Genomic DNA, 21,383 nt, shown 5'->3' with positions numbered 1-21,383 from the left:
GCCTCAGAAGGTTAAGTGATTTTCCCATGGTCACACAGTCAGTGTGTGTTAAAGGTGGCACTTGAACCCCAGTCTTCCTGATGCCTAGGCTGTCTGTCTTTTATAGCATAATACCTCCCTATGGCAAACTGTCACTTACCAAATGTGTTACAGCTCCCATACCAATGAAATACTTAAATCTAAGAAATAAATCTGTAATAGTGAGATTTTAAGCATGTGTCACATGCATAAGAGAGATATCTTGCAGCAGGGAGCTTTCTAGCTATTCCTCAGTTCATACAACATGAGCAATCAGCTGCCCCAATAGCTTATAAAAATTTGAACTAAGAACTAGCAAAGGCATGAAGGGAGGAATAAAAAATATAGTTGAGAGAGGTGGAGCAAAGAGACTGTACTTTACAGAGGGGACATGGTGGGAGTAGGAATAAATGATTTAGGCCAAGGGAGACTAACTATTCCAAATAAATTAAGCAGAGACATTAAGGATCTGATGCTCATGTTCTTTATTGAAGTAAAAGCACCAAGTAGCACTCAATCATGGTGCACCAAGCAGATTCAGTCATGTTTCATAGTAATAGTGATGCTTCAATCAGGAATTATTGGAGGTAGATGAAGAATGGTCATTCTCAAATCCTAAATTTAGGACACACAAAATAGTAATGAGTTTCTGCATTTGTGTTGGTATATAAGTATTTAGGCATAAGGGCATTTAAAAGCATCTATGAAGTATCACTCTGAAAACATGACCTAGGACTTAAAGAGAACAAGCTTCCACATATTACCCTTCCCTCCTTGGTGCCATTATGTGAGTACCAAATTATGGTGGTCATTCTTTTAATTTCTTTTCTAAAATTCCTCATTTCCAAATTCCCAAATTCATTAAAACCTCTACTCTAAGAATTGACTTAGCAGGGGAGGGGGAATAACCCTTTGTTCCTAGTCATTCTGGATCTTTTACACAGTGGAAAATAGGGCTGAATTCTACTAAATAAATGGAGATAATTTTCCTCCAGAGAGAAGAAGAAACTTACTTTAGGGAGACAAGCAAACAATTGGATATTCAGGGAAATTTCTAGTACAATACAAAATAGTAACTTCTATAAATTGAAGATGCTATTCTTTTTTTCCTATAGGTAGATAGAGATATAAATATGATTTTTCCCAATAACACATTAAAACACTTTTTTTTAAGTTTCAATTTCTAAATTCTATCCTTCCCTTCCTTCCCCCCTCCCTGAGATGGAAAACAACTCAATATAAGTTATATATGTGCAATGCAAAACATTTCCATATTAGTCATTTTGTATAAGACTCAAATTTTTTTTTAAAAGTATGAAACAAAGTGAAAAATGACATATTTCAGTTTGTTTTTAGACAACATCAGTTCTTTCTCTGGAGGTGGATAACATGTTCAGCGTGAATACTTTGGGATTGGTTTGGATCACTGTATTGCTGAGAATACCTAAGTCATTCACAATTCTTCATACAATAGTGTGGTTACTATATACAAAGGTTCTGTTCATTTCACTTTCCATCAGTTAGTGTAAGTCTTTCCAGGTTTTTCTGAAATCATCCTGCTTATCATTTCTTATAGCAAAATGATATTTAAGGTTGTTCTTAACAGTAGTCCTAAAAAAAAGCTAGCATTCCTGACAATATGACAGAATTAGAAGATCTTTTCTGGGTCCAGTTGGTCCTAACTAGTCATGAAGTCATTGAACACTTCCCTCAAAACTAACTACTGTCCTGAAGAGTATTGAGATGATATATTTGAAGTATTGGGGGGCTTCTTGGGTTCAAAGACGCTATACCACATGAAAAATATTTTAACATATTATTAGGATATGATAGGAAGTTACTACAAATGAGAAAATTCATCTTCAGCATTTGGGATAAGAAATGAACAAAAGTTCTTTCTCCTTATGTATTTCTTACAGGACAGGGGCTAATCAGTTACAATTCAACTACAGTGAGAGAATGAGATATATTTGGAAGGCAGGAGAAGAACACTGATTCTATCTGACATATATCTGGTATATCTACCAGGAAGGACCTCAAAATAAAGTTGAAAGCCATACATACCAGGAAAAGGACCAATCTGTCAATCTGCATACCAGGAAAGAACCAAAGAGGGGAGAGTGATGCTCTCAGAAGATAGATATATCTTTAAGCCTCTCCTGTAAACTTAGCACAGTGCCTGGTACAAAGTATGTGTTTAATATAGTTTGATTGACTCACTGCCTTTATCACTAATTTTGATCTGGTTTAGTCACATATAGTAAGCTTTTTGCATGCTATTGTAAGTTCCTTAGAACACTTTCAGCTGGAGGCAGTTTTAAACTTTTCACATTGTAATGCCTATACTATATCTTAGGTTCATTAGTAAGGATGGAGGGGGGGGAATATCAGTCAACCAATAAACATTTATTAAGTACCTACTATGTACTAGACATTGTGGAAGTACAGGGGATACAAAAAGAGGCAAAAAAACAGTTCCTGCCCCCAGCAAGCTCACAATCTAATGGGACAGACATCATGCAAACAAATACAGACAAAGCAAACAGTGTACATGATAAATAGGGAATAGCTAATGGAGGGAAGGCACTGGAATACAGGGGTTGGAGAAGGTGTCTTTAGAAGATGTAATTTTAGTTGTCCTTAAAGAAAACCAAGGAGATCAATAGTTGTACCAAAGGAGTGAGCTTGCAATATTTTCTCCTTGACATGGAAACTCTGGAATTTGACTAAAGTTCCTAGGAGTTTCTCTTTTTGGATCTCTTTCAGGAGGTAATCAGTGGATTCTTTAAATATTTATTTTGCCCCCTGGTTCTAGAATCTCCGGGCAGTTTTCCTTGATAATTTCATGAAAGATGATGCTTAGGCTCTTTTTTTGGTCATGGCTTTCAGGTAGTCCTACAATTTTTAAATTGTCTCTCCTGGATCTATTTTCCAGGTCAGTTGTTTTTCCAATGAGATATTTCACATTATCTTCCATTTTTTCATTCTTTTGGTTTTGTTTTGTGATTTCTTGGTTTCTCATAAAGTCATTAGCCTCCATCTGCTCCATTCTAATTTTTAAAGAACTATTTTCATCAGTGAGCTTTGGAACCTCCTTTTCCATTTGACTAATTCCGCTTTTTAAAACATTATTCTCCTCATTGGCTTTTTGAAATTCTTTTGTCAATTGAGTTAGCCTATTTTTAAAGGTGTTATTTTCTTCAGCATTTTTTTGGGTCTCCTTTAGTAAGGTGTTGACTTGCTTTTCATGATTTTCTGGCATTTCTTTCATTTCTCTTCCCAATTTTTCCTCCACTTCTCTCATTTGATTTTCAAAATCCTTTTTGAGCTCTTCCATGGCCTGAGACCATTGAATATTCAGTTTGGATGTTTGGGATACAGAAGTCTTAACTTTTACATCTTTCCCTGATGGTAAGCATTGTTCTTCCTCATCTGAAAGGATGGGAGAAGATATCTGTTCACCAAGAAAGTAACCTTCTACAGTCTTATTTTTTTCCCTTCTTTGGGAATTTTCTCAACCAGTTACTTGACTTTTGGGTCCTTTGTCAAGAGCAGGCTTTACCCTGGGAATCTGTAAGATCTCAGTTCCTTCAAGGTGGCACATAGCATAATCAAGCATGTACACTGGTCTGGAAGCAACCAGGAACTTTTCTGCCCAGAGTCTGTGAGTGGTAGAATTTCCTCTCCACAACCACCTGGCCTCAGGTTCCATCAAGTCAGCATGGGGGAGCTGAGATTCAGATAAGCTGCTCAGTTCCCCCAGGAGCATTAGGTAGGGGCAGGGCTGCCATACAGGGCTGAGGTAAGGATCACCTGCTCAGTTCCCCCAGGGGTTTTGCAATCCAACAATGGATGTGGGCTGCTGTGGGAGCTGCTGTTGCCTGGCTGCAAATGTGGCCTCTGCCACAGTTGCCTTAGGCCGGAGCTATGGGAAGACCCTCCCTTCTAGGCCAGCTGAAAAAACCCTCACACTCACCTTTAGCACCTGTGGGTTGAGTGATCTGCAAAATGCTGCTACTACCGCTTGGGATTCTGCCCCCAAGGCCTGTTCAATTCCTGCTTCCAGAACCATGTGGCATGGCCAAGGCTGGGCTGGGCTCTGTGTTTAGTGCAACGGACCTTTCCCTTCAGCCTTTCAGGTCACTCTGGGCTGGAAATATCCTCCACTCCATTGTTCTGTGGCTTCTGGTGCTCTAGAATTTGTTGAGAATCTTTCTTTACAGGTATTTTATGGACTATGGGGAAAGAGCTAGTGTATGTGTATCTTTCTACTCTGCTATTTTGGCTCTGCCCCCTGCTACTGAAATTTCTTGAGAAAGGGGCTGACATGATCAGACTTTTGCTTCAGGAAAATCGCATTAAAGGCTAATTGAAGGATGGATTAGAGGAAGGACCTGAGACAGGCAGACCCACCAGCAAGTTATTAAAATAATGCAGAGATGATAAGGGTCTACATTAGAGTGTGGCAATGTCAGGAGAGAGAAGAGGGCATATAGGAGAGATGCTACAAAGTCAAAATTGAAAGGTTTTGCTTGCAGATTGGATATGGGAAGGGGGACAAGAGATAGTGAGAGGTCCAGAATGGCTCTAATGTTGCAAAAATATTACTACTTCCAGTTTTCAACCAAGGCAATCTAATTCTATTAATTGGCAGCTATATCCAAACTCCAATTATATAACCAAGTATAGTATGAAGTTCAGTGAGATACTGGACATAAAGCAATTTGAAAATCTTTAAATACCAGCTTTTATTATTGTTGTTGGTATTATTAACCTACAGTTACCAGAACACCAATCTGATGACGACTTATTTCCTCAAACTTTCTACTGCACTCCTACTAAGCTTAAGCAATACTTAGAAAGCATTACAGGAATGTGATGGTAAATGCTTAGTAACTGAACTCTCCTAAAAAAAATGCATGCATATGCACATTTGAGTTTCATCTGTATTATTAACACTTCCTCATTAGACTGGGAGTTACTTGAGGTCAGAAACTGCTTTTGCCTCTCATCGTATCCCCAAAACCTGGCACATATATGATGCTTAAAAAATGCTTCTTGACTTGACTTGAGAGAAGATAAGGTTATCCTGTAATGTTAGAGCCCAATGACTAAATTATTCCTCAATCTCCTCTTCTTTATTCTAGATAATCCCAACTCTTTGGGCTCAGAATTTTTTTTCTAACCATTTCATTATTTTTAATTCTTTTTTCTGAACATTTTCTAAATCCTCCATAACCATTCTAAATATGGAGAAGTCTTATAGCAACTATTAATAATAACAGTGATTACTCACATCTGCATACAGCTTTAGAGTTTACAAAGTCACACACAGCACTGAGGGGATTAGTATTATCTATGTCTTTATCACTAAGTCTCTGAATGATGCCACTTTTTCTGGTTGAATTTTATGTTGTTTCTGCAGATGTGAAGAGTTTCTACAGCTTCACCAATTCGTCACAAATATCTATGGCCAATCCATGCTAAAAATAAGAATATCATTCTTGAAAAGTGGTTTATTGGCACATTTGGCCTCAGAGCATCTTTAGACTGTGATGATACGTGCAAGATATAAAAACACAGAGAAAGATGCATGGCTGACTAATTACTGCAGTTGAAATGAAGAGGAAAGGAAGCCTGAGGCTTAATCCAAGCTAGGTCATCATTTCTGGGATTTTACAGGGGCTATTGTACCTCAATTTCCTATTGAGTGTAACAGGAATAATAAGCTTGACCTATATTCCTAAAATGTCATTCGAAGAATCAAAAAAAAAGTACAATCACCATAAAGTGATTCATGGTCTCTGAGCATACAATATGGTAATAATAATGATAAATGAAAAATAAATTCATCTTAAGGTTCACTAAAAGTTTACAAGATCCAGAAAACCTTTTAATATATCTTTGTTAATTCCATTACCATTCTTATTGCTATAATTACTCAAGAAATACATGATGTTAGATTTCAAACAGAGTGTTTCCCACAGAACTAACCATAACCCCTCTACAACTTGAGATTTACATTTATTTCCTTAGATGTCATAAAATTAATTAATAGAATAATTTTTCAATAGTACAATTCTCACTATATCTCTCTCTCATTCACTTCAACTTCATCAAAAGCTTTAGGGACACAATAAACGTAAGGATTAATTTTCCAAAAGTCAAAAGAATGCTAAGCATCTTGCCAAGCATAATGGCTATTCAATAAGAATAACTAGTAAAAATAATTCATATTTATATGACACTTTAAGGTTTATAAAACACTTTGCAAATATTATGACATTTTATCCTCACAACAGCCCCAGGAGTTCGGTGATATTATTATCCTTATTTTGCACATTAGGAAATTAAGGCAAGCAACTGGCAACAGAACCAATTGAGTGATTTACCCAGGATCATACAACTAGTAAGTGTCCAAGGATGGATTTGAACTCAAATCAGTATTACCATCGCTTATAGGAAGAGTGAAATAATCAATGCCCTCTGACTTCAAAGACCATCCTTATAAATTCCTCAGATATAAACTCTTTCTCTTGGCCACTACTTCCTTCATAAACATTGCCCCCCCCCCCCATTACAACATAAACACCTTGAAGACAGGGACTGTTTCAATTTAATATTTGTGTCTCTAGCACAGTGCCTGACATGCAATGGCTGTTTAATGAATACGTTTTCATTCATTCATTTATTCATGAAATCAATAGTTTCCATTTTGTAAGAAAATTATTTTAAATAGAAGAATGAAAATATAGTCGTATGTCACCTTGCATCTACCTCTCAAAACCCTCCTATATTTCGTCAGAAACTTCTGCATCAAATTCATTCTTCATTTTCCCAGGTCTTGTCACCCTTTACCCACATTTTTCCCCACACTCTCCACTGCCTTCTAGTGACATAAAGATCTGCAATTCAATACTTTAGCCCAAAATTTCTCAAACTATTATCTAGGAACCTCCTGGCATCCCTGAGTCTTTTAAGAGATTAAAACTATTTTTATAATTATACTGACATTTTAATTTATAATTGGGGAATTATCAATAACTATAGCCCATAAAAGAGCTCTTAGAATAAGGGGGTCCTGAATATATTTAAGAGTGTAAACGAGATCTTGGAAGAAAAAGTTCAGAAACATCTGCTTTAACCACTATCCCTTTAGTGACTTGTTTCTTCCCACTCTAACAGGCCATGTGTTTAAGGAGTTTCTAAAGAGTTTTCCTTCCTCCCCAGTCCTATAGGATCCTGGGTAGAAAACCTTTGGAAACTAATGCACAGTGGTAATAACAGTCAGATAACTTAATGGATATAAATGTTGCACAGAGGTGCCGCACAAGAAGAGGAGACTATTAAGTAGTTGTGTGAATCTGGAGGAGGAAAAGGAGTAATTCTGTTTAATAAGATGTTTTAAGCATTATCTTACTAATTTGCTGAGGAGCAGGTACTGGCTATACAGTACTTATAAAGTAATTAGAAATCCTTGATAATTGTTTTTTTAATTAACAACAAAACTTGAAAAAAGCTGCTACGCATTCCCACATCTCTTCTGGATTAATTTTGTTAGATTCAGGAAAGGCAGTTTATGCACAAGAGATTTTTCCATTCCAAATTAGAGGGTGAAGATGAACAGAATGGATTCACCCTTATAATTTATAGAGCCAAGGAGAGCCCTTACTAACATTACCTTCAGGGGTCTAAGAAGTGCTGTTGATCAATTCAGACAACCTTTTGGTCCCTTAGAAGAGGAACTGTTAACTCATCGTGGACCCTTGCTTTACTCTAGGCATCTGATGCCATGTTCTATCTAATTATTGCAGTCACTAAAGCTACAAAAGCCCAAGGTACAGCAAAGAGAATTCAGGTCATCAGCAGATGTGACAAAGCCATCAACACAGACATAATGAGACCTGCATGGTCTATATAAAATAAGGAAGGATATTACTGTGATAAATCCAAGGACTTCATACTGCATTGTAAAGTGACTGATAAGTAAGCTGGCCAATATGAGAATCCATGTGACTGATCTTGTCTATTAAGAATGTAGATCTAAGTAGAACTCTGAGGTTCTGAATAAGAACTACACTCAAAATCCAAGGATCTCTTGAATGGATGCAAAAAATTTTCATATGCTATGTGTGGCAGTTGATTCCCCATATTAGTGCCCTTCCAAATCTGTGAGCCTTGAAGCTCAAAGTTCTAAGAATTACACAAGTTTTCTTTTTGTCATATTGCACTAGGTCAGAGAAAATTGTCAAGGTATCTTACCACAAGAGAAAACTGTTAGGGAAATACTACCACCACCACCACCACAATCTTACCCTCTGCCCACCTCCCCAAAAAATGAAGGTTGGTAGATAACGTGGTATAATGGGAAAGGCACCAGTCTGAGAATCAAAAGACTTGCATTAGTTATATTACCAACTAGGCAGATTGGATCTCCCAATTAGTTAGCATATACTGCTAACATTCTAAGACAATTTCAGCTTTAAATTTCAGTTTTTGAAAGTTTAAACTGGTAAAATGGGACAAAAGCAAACATCTTTTCCTCGGTTTCCATTTGTGAAACAATTCATTGCCTTAAATATGTATAAACTAGTTAATGACAGTAAATCTTCATGAAAACTTACCTCAATGGTTATGTAAATTCAGTGTGTGGTAATTCTCTCTGGTAATTTAGATCTCAATGCATCCTACACAAAATCTTGCTCCACTGCCTCATTCTGGCATGGAGATGATTCTAGGTGTTCAGCAAGGTTCATCACCAGTAGGCTGGTAACTTGGTGATGAATCTTTCACCATGGTTAACCAAAGGTGAAATGAAGTATTTAAAATCATAATGGCTTTGAAATCTATTAGATTATGAAGTCACTGAGAACAGGGCCCAGTTGTTTATTAGTATGTTTGTTTTACATCTTTGTAATCTTGACATGTATTACTCTAATATTTGGTTCTTAATAAGAATTTGGTGAAGTTGTATATATGAATGGATGGATGGATGAATAGATGGATGGATGGATAAATCTGTGAATAAGTAAACATGGTCTTGACAAGATATTGTTATCAAGATTACACTAGAGATTAAATCCTGTTAGGACTATAAAGGGGCATCCAAAACCTTTTATTTCACCACCGTTTTATTGTGTTGTTGTATTGATCATAGCTCAAAATAAATGAACCATTGCCTGAAGTCTGAGGGGGAAAATGTTTTTATTACTCAGTTTCACTATAATGATATTTGCTGTGTCAGGGTCTGACCTGGAACACAGCATAAGTACATACACACACAGAAGAATGACATAGACAAGCTTTCCTATCAAAGAGAAAATGCCCAGTTTTCTTTTTTAATGTATTCTGTGTCTCTGTTGGGTCATTTCTGTCCAATTTCAAGGGCTGAGGTCCCACTTTGGAGCTTTGGCAAATTAAGAGGTGTATGGTTCCAGAAGCTTTGTCTTTCTTATGTTAATCAAGGCTAATCATGTTAAAACATGTTAGCACAGCAAGCCCAGGGATGTGTGATAGGATGCCGGCTCTAAAGTGAAATTAGCGGTGTGAAGGAAGCCTATGTGAAAAATCGTGTTGAGAGGCTGATTGAAAATGAAAATGAGGTATCTTTTGAAGATGTGCTAGAGGTCCAATGGTGTGATCATAGGGGATTTCAAAAAAGTACAATCAGGGCTGCCAATGCCTCCGAGATTAAACTAATCATTTTTCTACTCACAAAAATAATATAGAGGAGGTAAAAAACCCCATTTGCCATACACATACTGTATCATAAGCAACTTTTAGAAATAACTTGAACAGGGAATTTCCTGTTTCAAGAAAAAAAGTATGAGAAAACAAAAGCTTCTCATCTGAGAACTAGTTTTTTTTTTCTCTTCCTGTTCCAAGAGCACACGCAAATCGTTTCCCTTTCTCCTGATCTTTGGAACACTGTGATAAAGTTACATGTATTTTAAGAGTCATCATTCCTCTGATGGGAACCCCTAACAACATAAACCTGCTGACCCCCATTAGTGTAGTAGCTTAGTTCTCTCTTCTATTACTGCCTGCATAAAATGTTTACATTCACAACTCTTTTTAACCACTTACAGTGATGATGTGTGCCTGCCTTTATCCCTCATTATTACCAGAGTAAATTAAGGTATTGCCTTGGGGTCCTAGGTGCTCCATGTTGATGACTAGAACAACCCCATTCCCTGGCTGAAGATACAGAGGGAACAGCCTACAGATTTTATTTGAAGTCACTTTATAAGGGGAACCCAGAAGCCTACACAGGGTACCATGTAGTAAATCACTCTGTAATGAGCCACAAACCACTTGTTAAGAGTTGCATGCAGTTCACAAGCTTCACAGTGAGGATCTCTGCCTTAAGGCGAGTGATTTTTAGAATAAGGCGTCAAGACCTCTGTGGGCCATATTTCTTTTACCACAATGTTTTTTCATGTGTACCAGGGCTCATTTATTTAATTATTTTGCTTCTAATATTATACTCACCCACTATATAAACAATTCCAGGCCTACTTGCGTGTATACTATGGCACACATATTTCAAACGTTACCCTAAACTCCTATTGGCTGTGCAGTGGGTGGATGGATGAATGCATGGATGGATGGATGGATGAAGAGAAAGACTGGAAAAAAAAGCATTTCTATTCAATTTTGTTTACATGGTACTAAATTGTTACCATAGAGGAAAATAACTGCTTTTACATAAAGAAAAGTTGTCCAAGTCTACCTTTTGTAACACTCTTACTCCAAAACACTAGAGAACTTTGTTTAGAATTTAGGGGTTCTTATGGTGGGGTTCATAAACTTGACTTTTTAAAATTATATTGATAACTGCATTTAAATATAATTGGTGTTCTTTGTAACTGTGTAATTTAATACATTTTAAAAAATTTCTGAGAGGTCCATTGATTTCACTAGGCTACCAAAAATGCCCATGAAAAAAAGTTAAGAACCCCTAATCTAAATTTTCAGCAGCAGTTCTCTGATCTTCAAGTCATTCTACACAATAGACATGGATGCACACACTTACAGATGCACATACACACATGTTTTATCCATCGCTCACTTACAAATAGTAAGGAATGCATGAGAAAGGAAATATAAAGACTTAAGGGGAATAACAGTGGAATCTAACTTTAACCATCATTCCAGGCAATTTGCATGAGGGTGATTGTTAAAATGCTACATGTTGTAGAAATATCACAGGTTATAAATCATAACGATGAGTGAATCTTGCTTCAACTAAAAGTCTCCCTGAAAAAAAGAAGAGGTCTGTTTATCTGTGCACAACACTGACATGGGAACAGTTCCCATTGTCTTCAGACATGGATCAGTAGAGAGGGAAGGAAGCCTGGGTGTTAAGTGAAAGGAAGTACATTGTAATTATTAGGACCTCGGAGCCCCCTTCTTTTCACACTCCTCAAAATGGAGCAGTTGACATGCTGAATAGCTAATGGTGGCTCAGTAGGAGTGGAGGAAGATGGGACAGGCAGATCTTCCAAATTACACTGTTGCCTGTCCCTGTTGGGCTGGTGCTTTGACATGGGCATGGGGGTGCATGGTATGATTTCAGTGGCAATTTGGCAGGATACCATTTCAAAAAAGACCTCCCAGCTTAGAGTAAGAAAGCAGACCTGTTATTACTAGATACTTTAAATTCATGGACTTTGTAAATTGGGATCTCCACTTAGCAAATAATCCACATTTAAGGAAATTCTTGTTTGGACTTTAAAAAAATTAATTTGGCCCTTCTTTTTGTAATACTTTATTTCAGCTGGTCAAGAGCAAAGGTTAACTGCATGCAGAAGGATTGAAAAAGATTATAAATTATCTTCCAAAACCAGAATTTACTCAAGAATGCACAACCTTAATGAGCATTTATAAATGCCAAGAATAAAACATTTAGTGAATAGGCTGAAGTTAGATTGTGCTTATTTGTCATGATATTTCACTGGAAGCCTTTTAAGAAAAATTCCATGGGTTCCAACAGATAATTTGTATATTGACAACAATGCTGATATGTTACAGATGTTGCCACACTCTACTGCTAAGGGTAGGAGCACCACCCATTAAGTAGTCTTACTCAACAATGATGCTCCCTACAAATACTCTAATTTATATATATATATATGTATATATATATATATATATATGTATATATATACATATATATGTATATATATACATATGAATACAACTCGTGTGACTATAAAGTAACAGGACCCTCTTGCAAATGTGAGAAAGCCAGTCACATCATCATTTCAGTCATATTGTTTTTGGGAATAGATCCTATGGCTATAATCAAGTAAAACTTTCAACAGTTAATCGAAAGTCTATTTAATAGTGTTTGTAATTCATTTACTCCATCATGATAGGGATAAATGAAAAAATAAGCAAGTGATTACTTTTCTCACCATTTATTTTTTCAAGCATCTAAAATCAACAACAATATTCAGAATTGTCCCTGATCTTAAAAAAACTTTCAAAAAGGTAAGATAATAGAAGGGAATATCTAGACCTGTCATCCCAATAGCTGGAGGTGCTTCACTCTGGTCCCATGTAAGGACTAAACAAATCATTCTAATGAGAAAGGGACAAGCTATTTAAAGAGGTAGATACATGAAAAATCAACTACCTCTAATATGTATATCTAGATATCTACGTCAATCTGTGTGTGTGTAATATATATACATATATATGCATATATACATATACAGAGAGAGAGAGGAGAGGGAGAGAGAGAGAGAGAGAGAATGGAAAAAGGATAGATAATAGAAAATTAATACAAAAAAGTATCAAGATCCTCTAAGGAAGAATCAGGATTTCTTGTGCACACTAAAGATGAGAAAAGGAAGGGGCACCATATTACTTGTTTCTTTGTTTTTATCTATCTATGGGAAAAGTGAAATATCAGAGACTGGACAGCATCACTGCTCAATTTCCTGCATGATGAAACAGAAAGAGGGCAAAAATACCCATCTCTTATCTCGTTTCCCTTTTACCTGCTAAGGAGACTACTTGAACTGGGAAAGGTAGGATAAAAATGAATTACACCAAACTGAAACACAGCAAGGACATAGTAAGTAAACACCAAATGGTCCTTCAATGTGTTCAAGGGAGCAGACTGCACTCCTGAACAAACTATACCTTGGACACAGACTTGCATAGAGTGTAGTCCAGGGAGCTAACATTCCTTGAGGAAGCACAATGGAAATTCTCCTTTGTGGTGGAAGGACCAATGGAAATGCTCCTTGATTACATCCAGTCTGTTATTTATTCAGGCCTGAGGTAATCTGTGATACAGAAAAACTGGCTAATGTGCTTACCGAGATACTGTTCATGACCATGAACTATGGGAGAGATGCCACAGTATTATGGAAAGCCAAATGTAGACCCAATTTTTAAAAGAGGGGGGAGGATAGAGTCTACAAACTGAAGTTTGTTTGATTGTGATTCCTAGGAAATTCTAAAATATGTTATAGGGATCATTCATCAGCTTTTAGAAAAAATCAACATAGTTTAACCAAAATTTAATTGTATTAAACTTAGCTCATTTCCCTTTTTATTTTTTTTTAATTTCAAGCTTACTTTTACTCCTCAGGAGAATACTGGGAACCCATTCTTGCTCTAGTTTCTTAAATCTATACTATCAGAATCTTTCTGTTTCTGTTTCTCTCAATCTCTGTCTCTTTCTCTGTCACTTTGTCTCTCTTAATATGTGTGTACACCCGTGTGTGTGTGTGTGTGTGTGTGTGTGTGTGTGTGTGAAATAGGGAGTAGCACATGCATATGGCACCTCTGAAGGAATCTCCTAACATTGAAAGACTGGTGTGGTGATATATGAAAGGGTATGATGATGTATATTGGAGGTACCTTGGAGAGAAGGCAAAATGCAAGGAGACATTCCATAACTGATTCAGATCAGCTTATGACTAAGTGAGCAGGTTCTTTGATTCAATTTGTAGTTATTCCAAAAGGACTAATAACCAGAACCTTCCTCAGTTTTTTCTCTTTGTCTACTCTTCTATTTGACTCCTTTGTTGATGGCATCCAATAATAGACAATAGTGTAAGAGCAGAGATTTGGGGCTTTCCCCACAAAGATCAATATATGGTCCTCTGAAACAGACGTCAATCCTTGGTCTCTGCATTTCTTCATTCATTCTAGATGAAAGAGATTGAACTGGGAGGTTTTGACCTTTTAGTTTCAAAAGGTTAGGAGAGTTAGCCTCTAGGCCTGCAAGAGTCACAGATGAGTTTTGCAGTGAGCTCTGCATCACTACCCTGATGATCAAGGAGTGACCTTTGGGAGTGATCTTCAGCACTCAGCTCAACAGTAGATGAGGCAAGAACTTATCACATAGCAATCTCACATTTGGACATGAATTTGATGAGACTTGTCATGTAGAAACTGGGCTAAGTTAGAGTCCACTCTTCCCAGATACCAAGGCAAGATAGAGTAGAGTATGCCCATAAGGCAATGAAGAAAATGTTTATAATTTTTTCCCCTTGGCATACCTTTAAAGCAAATATCCCTTTGTAAAAAGAATGGATGTTAAGTGCTTAAATGGAACTGAAATGTTAGTCACTAGCACTTAACAGGTGCTAGTGGAAGGAGTACAACCAGCGGAGTTGAATCAATGGCATTGGAGAGGAGGCACCTCCTAATCTAGTTTATAATTGATGGTTAAAGGATTATAAAGCAAGTTTATCAATGTTTTATTTTTCAGGGAGTCATGTGTAATGGCATGTGCATGGGAGACACATTATTGATGCAGAGGTTTTTAAGTGCCATTTTCCTTTATCAAATCAATTGCTTTTTATAGTAAAATAAATAAAATAAACACAGTCATACATAGTGTTCTCTTCATCTTTCATTCCTCTGTAGGCTACATGACTTTTTCTACCAGGTCCCAGAAACCTCTTCATCCTAGAAGCTCATCCAGCACTAGGTTTCATACATTAAAAGTACTCCATTTTCAAATACCCTCTCCCTCTGATTGGATGGATTCTCTCAGAATCTCTATTTAAGGAGGGCTCCCACAACAGCCATGTCTCATTCCTCTCTAGGCTACACTCCCATACTCCTGCACTCCCTCCCTTTTCAGCTTCCTTATGTGTGGGATCTTTCCCCACAAACTCCTTGAGGTCAAGGACTGTCTTTTTTGCTTATATTTCTATTCTGCTTAGCATAGTGCCTGGCACACTGTAACCACTTAATAGATTGTTGTTGACTGGCTAACTTTTAGTCCCATTGAGATAGCAACTAAAATATTGCTTGTGACAACTTGATTGATGTGCATATAAATTATTTTTATAAAAATTTTATAGCAATGTGAAAGTACTAATTAACTTCTTTTTATAATTTATTTTATTTTTAATTTGTGCAAAAAAAGTATTTCCATAACATAGTATAATAAAAAAGATTGCATATGAAACTGAAAATCTATTATGTACAATGTAGTATTGCATTTGCATATATAATAAATTCATACACATGTGTATATACATATATATTTGCCCTTTTTGTTCCTAACCCCCCATTAGATACAAAAGTGTGTGTATAAAAACCCTTGGATATATGTGCTGTTGGTGTCTCTATTTGCCTCTGTTAAAGATGAAGAAACAGAGGCAAACAGAAGTGAACTGACTTTTCCAGGGTTCCACAGCTACTCTCTGAAGCAGGTTTTGAACTCAGGTCTTTCAAACTCCAGGTCCATTAGTATTTCCACTATACCTACTAGCCGTCTCATAATGACATTGGGTGATTAAAGATGCCCTCAGAGACAGTTATTTCTTAAACATCACTGATTCAGAAAAGATTCCCAGTAAGAATAAAGTGTCATGAGACATGAGAATAACCAGCTAGAATTGCATCTCTCCACTATGCATCTCTTCTTAGCAAAGGGAGGGGTCAAAGAGAGAGGAGGCAGAGTGAGACTGAACAAGGCTGTGGGCAAAAGAAGAACTCATCCTCTCCAACTACATTAAAATTGTAGCAATGGTAAGTTTTTCTTCACTTTCAGATTATCCTCCTATTATTAGAAATATTTAGAAAATCTAGTCATTCTGGTACTGGAAGCTTAGTATATTCCGATTTTGGAAAGGAGTTTTTGAGACTTTTTTCATATACCTGCCTACATTTAGCAGGTTGGAGTATCGCCTGCGTTGCTGGACTTACAGCTTTACCAGTCACTACATCCTCAGCAAGAGGACTGGAATCATTTGTCTTGCACAAGTAAAAAAAAAAAAAAAAAAAAAAAAAAAAGGAAGGAGAGAAGGAAAAGGCAATCTGAGTAGTCACATGGTGTTCAGCTACTTCTAGATTGGAAGACAATGTTACATATTGCTTCAGCCCTGCTGTAAAGAGGCTCGTCATTGCTATTAAGTAATTACCAGTCTCTTTCAGCCCATGAATGCTATAGGTGGAACACATGAAAACTGCCTAATTGTTGCACAGTGTTCAATAAGGTTTGAACTGTGTCTACTTTGTCTGTGGAGTAGTTTCAACTATTCAGTGAGGTGACTTGTGAAAGCTTATAAATGGGAGAGTATTCTTTCATCATTGAGATTGGAATAGTTTTATGTATTTGGAAGAAGAGTGAATTTTCAAAATAGAAAGTGCAGCGTATTAAATGTTCTTAAAGGATTTTTACCAAAAGGGAAGAAGTCCTAAAAAAAAATAAAAAGGATGATTTTCTTATTTGTAATGTGCAGTTTAGCACTTAGCACTTACATGATCATATATTTTCTTCCACTGACAGCATAACATAGAAGATAGAGAAGTGGCCTCAGAGTTAAGACAATAAGTTGTGGAGTAGGTGACAATAAAGGAAGTTTCTTCACTAAGAGTCCACTGTCCCCATCAAATATACATACGTAAATATATATGCATATGCATATGTATTATGTATATATTTTTGCATGTATGTGAACATGACTAATATGGAAATATATTCTGTGTGATTGCACATACAGAACCTTTATTCAAGTGCTTACTGTCTCATGGAGGGGGGGGTACAGGGAAGGAGATAAAGATTTTGGAATTCAAAATTTTTTAAAATGGTAAAAATTGTTTTTATATATAACTGGGAAAATAAAATATTCAAAAAATATGTGTGAACATAAAGATGAGAGAGAAGGAAAGAGAAAGATGAGGAAGAAGAGAAGGAGGAAGAAGAGGAAAAGGAGGAGGAGAGAAACAGAGAGAAAGGGAGAGTTTCATATGAGAGTTGTATCTGGTGGCATTGAACCATTCCCCTCTCCATTAAGGGGTGGGTCCATATGCTAGACCCTCACAGGTGTTTCAAAGCAATTTCAGTCCTGAGGGAACCTGACTACTTAATAGAAAGGTGAGGATATTTCTTCGTGATACTCTAGGGAAAATTATTTAATTTTTTAATGCTTTGACTCATATTCTTGGGTCTCCCCAAAGAAGGGACTAGAAAAATATCAATGTACAATGCAAAGCAGGTATGGGACAGATATTTATTCCCTATTTGCAAAAGAAATGCTTAACATAAAAGATTCTCATGATTGTTCATCAACAGAAAGACTTAAAACAGTATTCTTAAGCCCATGAGCACTATTGATGGGAGATATTAAAGCTTGTAAATAGGAGAATTCGCTTTGATCATCAGGATTGGAATTAAGCCAGCTGGATTGGAATTTATTCTCAGTTAAAATAAAGGCACGCTGGCAATAGTGAATAAAGATCTGGCTTTGAAGCCAAAAGGCTTGGGTTCACATCCTGCCTCTGACAGATATGGGTTATGTGACCCTAGGTAATTCATTTAACCCCTCAATTTTCTTTAAAAAAAAGACTCCTTCAGACTTTAACTTGCAAAGAATATGCAAATTGGTAAAGGAAGTTTCCTCACTTGTGAACTCTCTATACCAACAAAATCACAGGTGTAATCCTTCTCCTTAATTTGTACTCAATGAACACTAACAAATATATAAACAAGGAGCAGTTTATGGAACTACTGGTATACTCTCCTGGTAAGTTCTGACAAATATAGGACAAGAAAATAATTTGCTCCATTGCTTATTAGGCATTTTTGCAGTTTACCTCAGCTCTCCTTTGTCTTCTTGTCTTCTGGCCAGGCAATCCAGAAATAGTACTTTCCTCCTATCAATAGTGTCTTCTATCAATGAAACAATCCTCTCATTCCAACATATGATTGCTATTCTATATCTGGCACAAGAAAGCAATAGAGTGAGCAGAAATTGCCCTTTCTACAAAAATCATATCCCAGTGCTTCAGGTGGTTTAAAAATAGTCGTGAGGCTAGATAGATACATAAATGGATAAATGAATAGATAAAGAGATGAATGAATGGACAGACAGATTAACAAATTTATTTTATCTAGTCATTCTTTCATTCATTGACTAGAGCCATCTACAAAATGTTTAAAAAATGGATTGGTAAAGAGGTTCCCTGCATTTTAGAAAATTTGCTAACACAGTCTCCAAAACCAGTACTATATTCCTTTTATTTTTCAGGTACATAACTGGGTCAATCTAATGAGGGTAACATTAACCCCAACAGCCTCAGTTTCTACCACAGCTTTCTTACTTAGAACAATACTTTCTGGTGTTGTCTGAATATGGGGGTTGAACTCACAGATGTCCCAGTTCTACCAATAGCCTAGCTCATAGCACCCTGCTACCAGTCAGATCTAATCAAGACCTCCTAAACTCATAAGGCTACCTTGAAACATGATCATGTCTCTCTCAAGATTGTTGTTAACAATTAGGCAAGAAAACACAAAGGATAAAAGGCAGCCAGAGGTCCAAGCTCAAACTAGCCTTGCTGAGGCCCAGTTCTAGATGCCTCTGAGCTGTTAGAGTGGAAGAAAAGGTATCATTCCTCTCCCTACCTTAATGTGAAAGGTTCTGCCATGACCAGTAATGGGGAAGAAAAGAGAATGACTGATCAAAGTTCATTCCCTTTTAAAGATCCACTGGATCCATAATAGTGGTAGCAGCAGCTTGGGAGCTCTCAGTACAGAGATGGTAAAAGGGTTGGAATTCTGGTCAGTAAGATATTTCAGGGGACCCTTGGTTGGCACTGGGTGAAGCAGATACTGATTGACAACTGTATTGCCCATATGAAGCTCTGAATCACAGTTCTAGGACAGAGAGAATCACATGTGAACAGTCACAAGGGACCAGGGGCCCTGGGTCACAGTTCCAGGGTAGAGAGTAGTACTAGCACTTGCAGCTATAGCAGAGCAGGGGACCTTGTCCCAATTTCAAGGCCAAGAGGAGCACAAGCTCTTGTGGCTGCAGAGGATCAGGAGCCCTACCTAGATAAAGATCAGATTAGAATAGAAGGATAGTAACTACACTTCTTTCTGGATCACACTACCTTGGAAGCACCAAAAACTTGCAGACCTAAAGAACTAGCTCTGAAAACATTAGCCAAAAAAATCCCTCCCCCTCCTCAGGTGAGCAGAGAAAAAATTTAACATAAAAGACAAAGTCAAGAAATAGACTGAGAGAGTAAGTGAAAAAGAAAAAAATTAAAACTTGACCATAAAAAGTTACCACAGTGGAAGGACAGACCCCAACATACTTAGAAGAAAACAACAATGTGAAAACAGCTACAAGCAAAGCCTCAAAGAAAAATGCTATTTGACCCAAAGCCCAGCAAGAATTCTTGGAAGAGTTAAAGAAAGAGATTAGTGGTAGAGGAAAAATTAGGAAAAGAAATGAGAGTGATATAAGAAAATCATGAAAAGAAAATTAACAGTTTGGTAAAAAGAGGCACAAAATACTGAAGAAAATAATACCTTAAAAACAGAATTGACTTGAAGAAAAAAGTTCCTTAAAAAGTAGAATTGACCCAATGGTAAAAAAGGGACACAAACTGAACTGCAGAAAGAATTCTTTAAAAAGTGGAATAGGCCAAATAGAAAGGAATATATAAAAATTTATTGAAGAAAAAAGTTCCTTAAAAAATGGAATTGGCCAAATGAAAAAAGAGGTACAGAAGTTCACTGAAGAAAATAATTCCTTAAACATGAGAACAGGGTAAATGGAATGTAGTGATTTCATGAAGCATCAAAAAACAATAAAGAATTTTTAAAAATAGAAGAAAATGTGAAATATCTCATTGAAAAAAAGAACTGACCTGGAAAATAGATCTAGGAGAGATCCTTTAAGAATTCTTGGACTGCCTGAAACCTATAGTTAAGAGAAGAGCCTAGACATCGCATTTCAAGAAATTATAAAAGAAAACTGCCCCAATATCTTATATTCAGAGGGTAAAATAAAAACTAAAAGAATCTAGCAATCACAGCTTGAAAGAGATTGAAATATGAAAACTCCCAGGAATATTATAGCTACATTTCAAGTCAAAGAGAAAGTATTGCAAGCAGTCAAAAAAAAGTGTAAATACCATGGATTCATAGTCAGGATCACATAAAATATAGCAGCTTCCATGTTAAAGGACTGGAGCACTTGAAATATGATATTCCAGTAAGCAAAGGGTCTGAGATTACAACCAAGAATAACTTACCCAGCAAAACTGAGAATAATCCTTCAGAGTAAAAAAAATGGATTTTTAAAGAAATGGAGGACTTTCAAGAAATCCACGATAAAATGACCAGAGCCAAATAGAAAATTTGGCATTCAAGAACAAGACTCAAGAAAGGCATAAAAAGGTAAACATGAAAGAGTAATCATGAGGAAATCAATGGAGTTAAACTGTTTATACTTCCTTATTGGAAGATGAACCATGTAACTCCTAGGAACTTTATCATTATTAGGGCAGTTTGGAAAGAGTCTACATGGATAAAGGGCAAGATTGTGAGTCAATTATTTTGGGATGATCTCAAAAAAAAATAGTAAGAAATGATGATGCATTGGGAAAAGGGAAAAGGAAGAGGTGGAATGGGAAAATTTTTCTCAACATAAAAAAGACAGACAAGGAGTAACTTTTATCATGGAGAGGAAAATGAGAGTGAATGGTAGGCAATTCTTGAAACTAACTCTCATTAGAATTGGTTCAAAAAGGGAAGAATACATACACACGTACATACATACACATATGTACACATGTATATGTACACACATATAAATACATGATATATTTTTCATGTATATTTTTCATACATATACACACACACACACACACACATTTGAGTATACAAATATATTTTACCTAAAAGGAAATTGGAGGAGGAAGGAGAGAAGAGATATGGGAAGGTGAAGATAAAAGGGAGAGTAGATTAAGGGAAGCAGTGGTCAGAAACAAATAAACTTTGGAGGAGGGACAAAATAAAAAGAGAGAGAAGGACAAAGAAAAAGTTGTGAAGTGGTCCAACTATTTTGGAGAACAATTTGGAACTACGC

General features: G+C 36.6%; 1 long non-coding RNA gene across 1 annotated transcript; it reads right to left on the bottom strand.

Moving 5' to 3' along the window:
- Positions 1 to 486: 486 nt before the first annotated feature.
- On the bottom strand, positions 487 to 8,792 carry LOC140498645 (uncharacterized). Its single transcript, XR_011965158.1, has 2 exons — positions 8,643 to 8,792; positions 487 to 633 (listed from the first exon to the last, which is right to left on the bottom strand). It is a non-coding gene; the product is annotated as an uncharacterized lncRNA (long non-coding RNA).
- Positions 8,793 to 21,383: the final 12,591 nt, after the last annotated feature.

This window comes from Notamacropus eugenii, chromosome 4, assembly GCF_028372415.1.
Source record: "Notamacropus eugenii isolate mMacEug1 chromosome 4, mMacEug1.pri_v2, whole genome shotgun sequence".
Classification (NCBI taxonomy): Eukaryota; Metazoa; Chordata; class Mammalia; order Diprotodontia; family Macropodidae; genus Notamacropus; species Notamacropus eugenii.
Note: the sequence above shows the minus strand (reverse complement) of the source record. Positions and strands in the feature narration are given on the sequence as shown.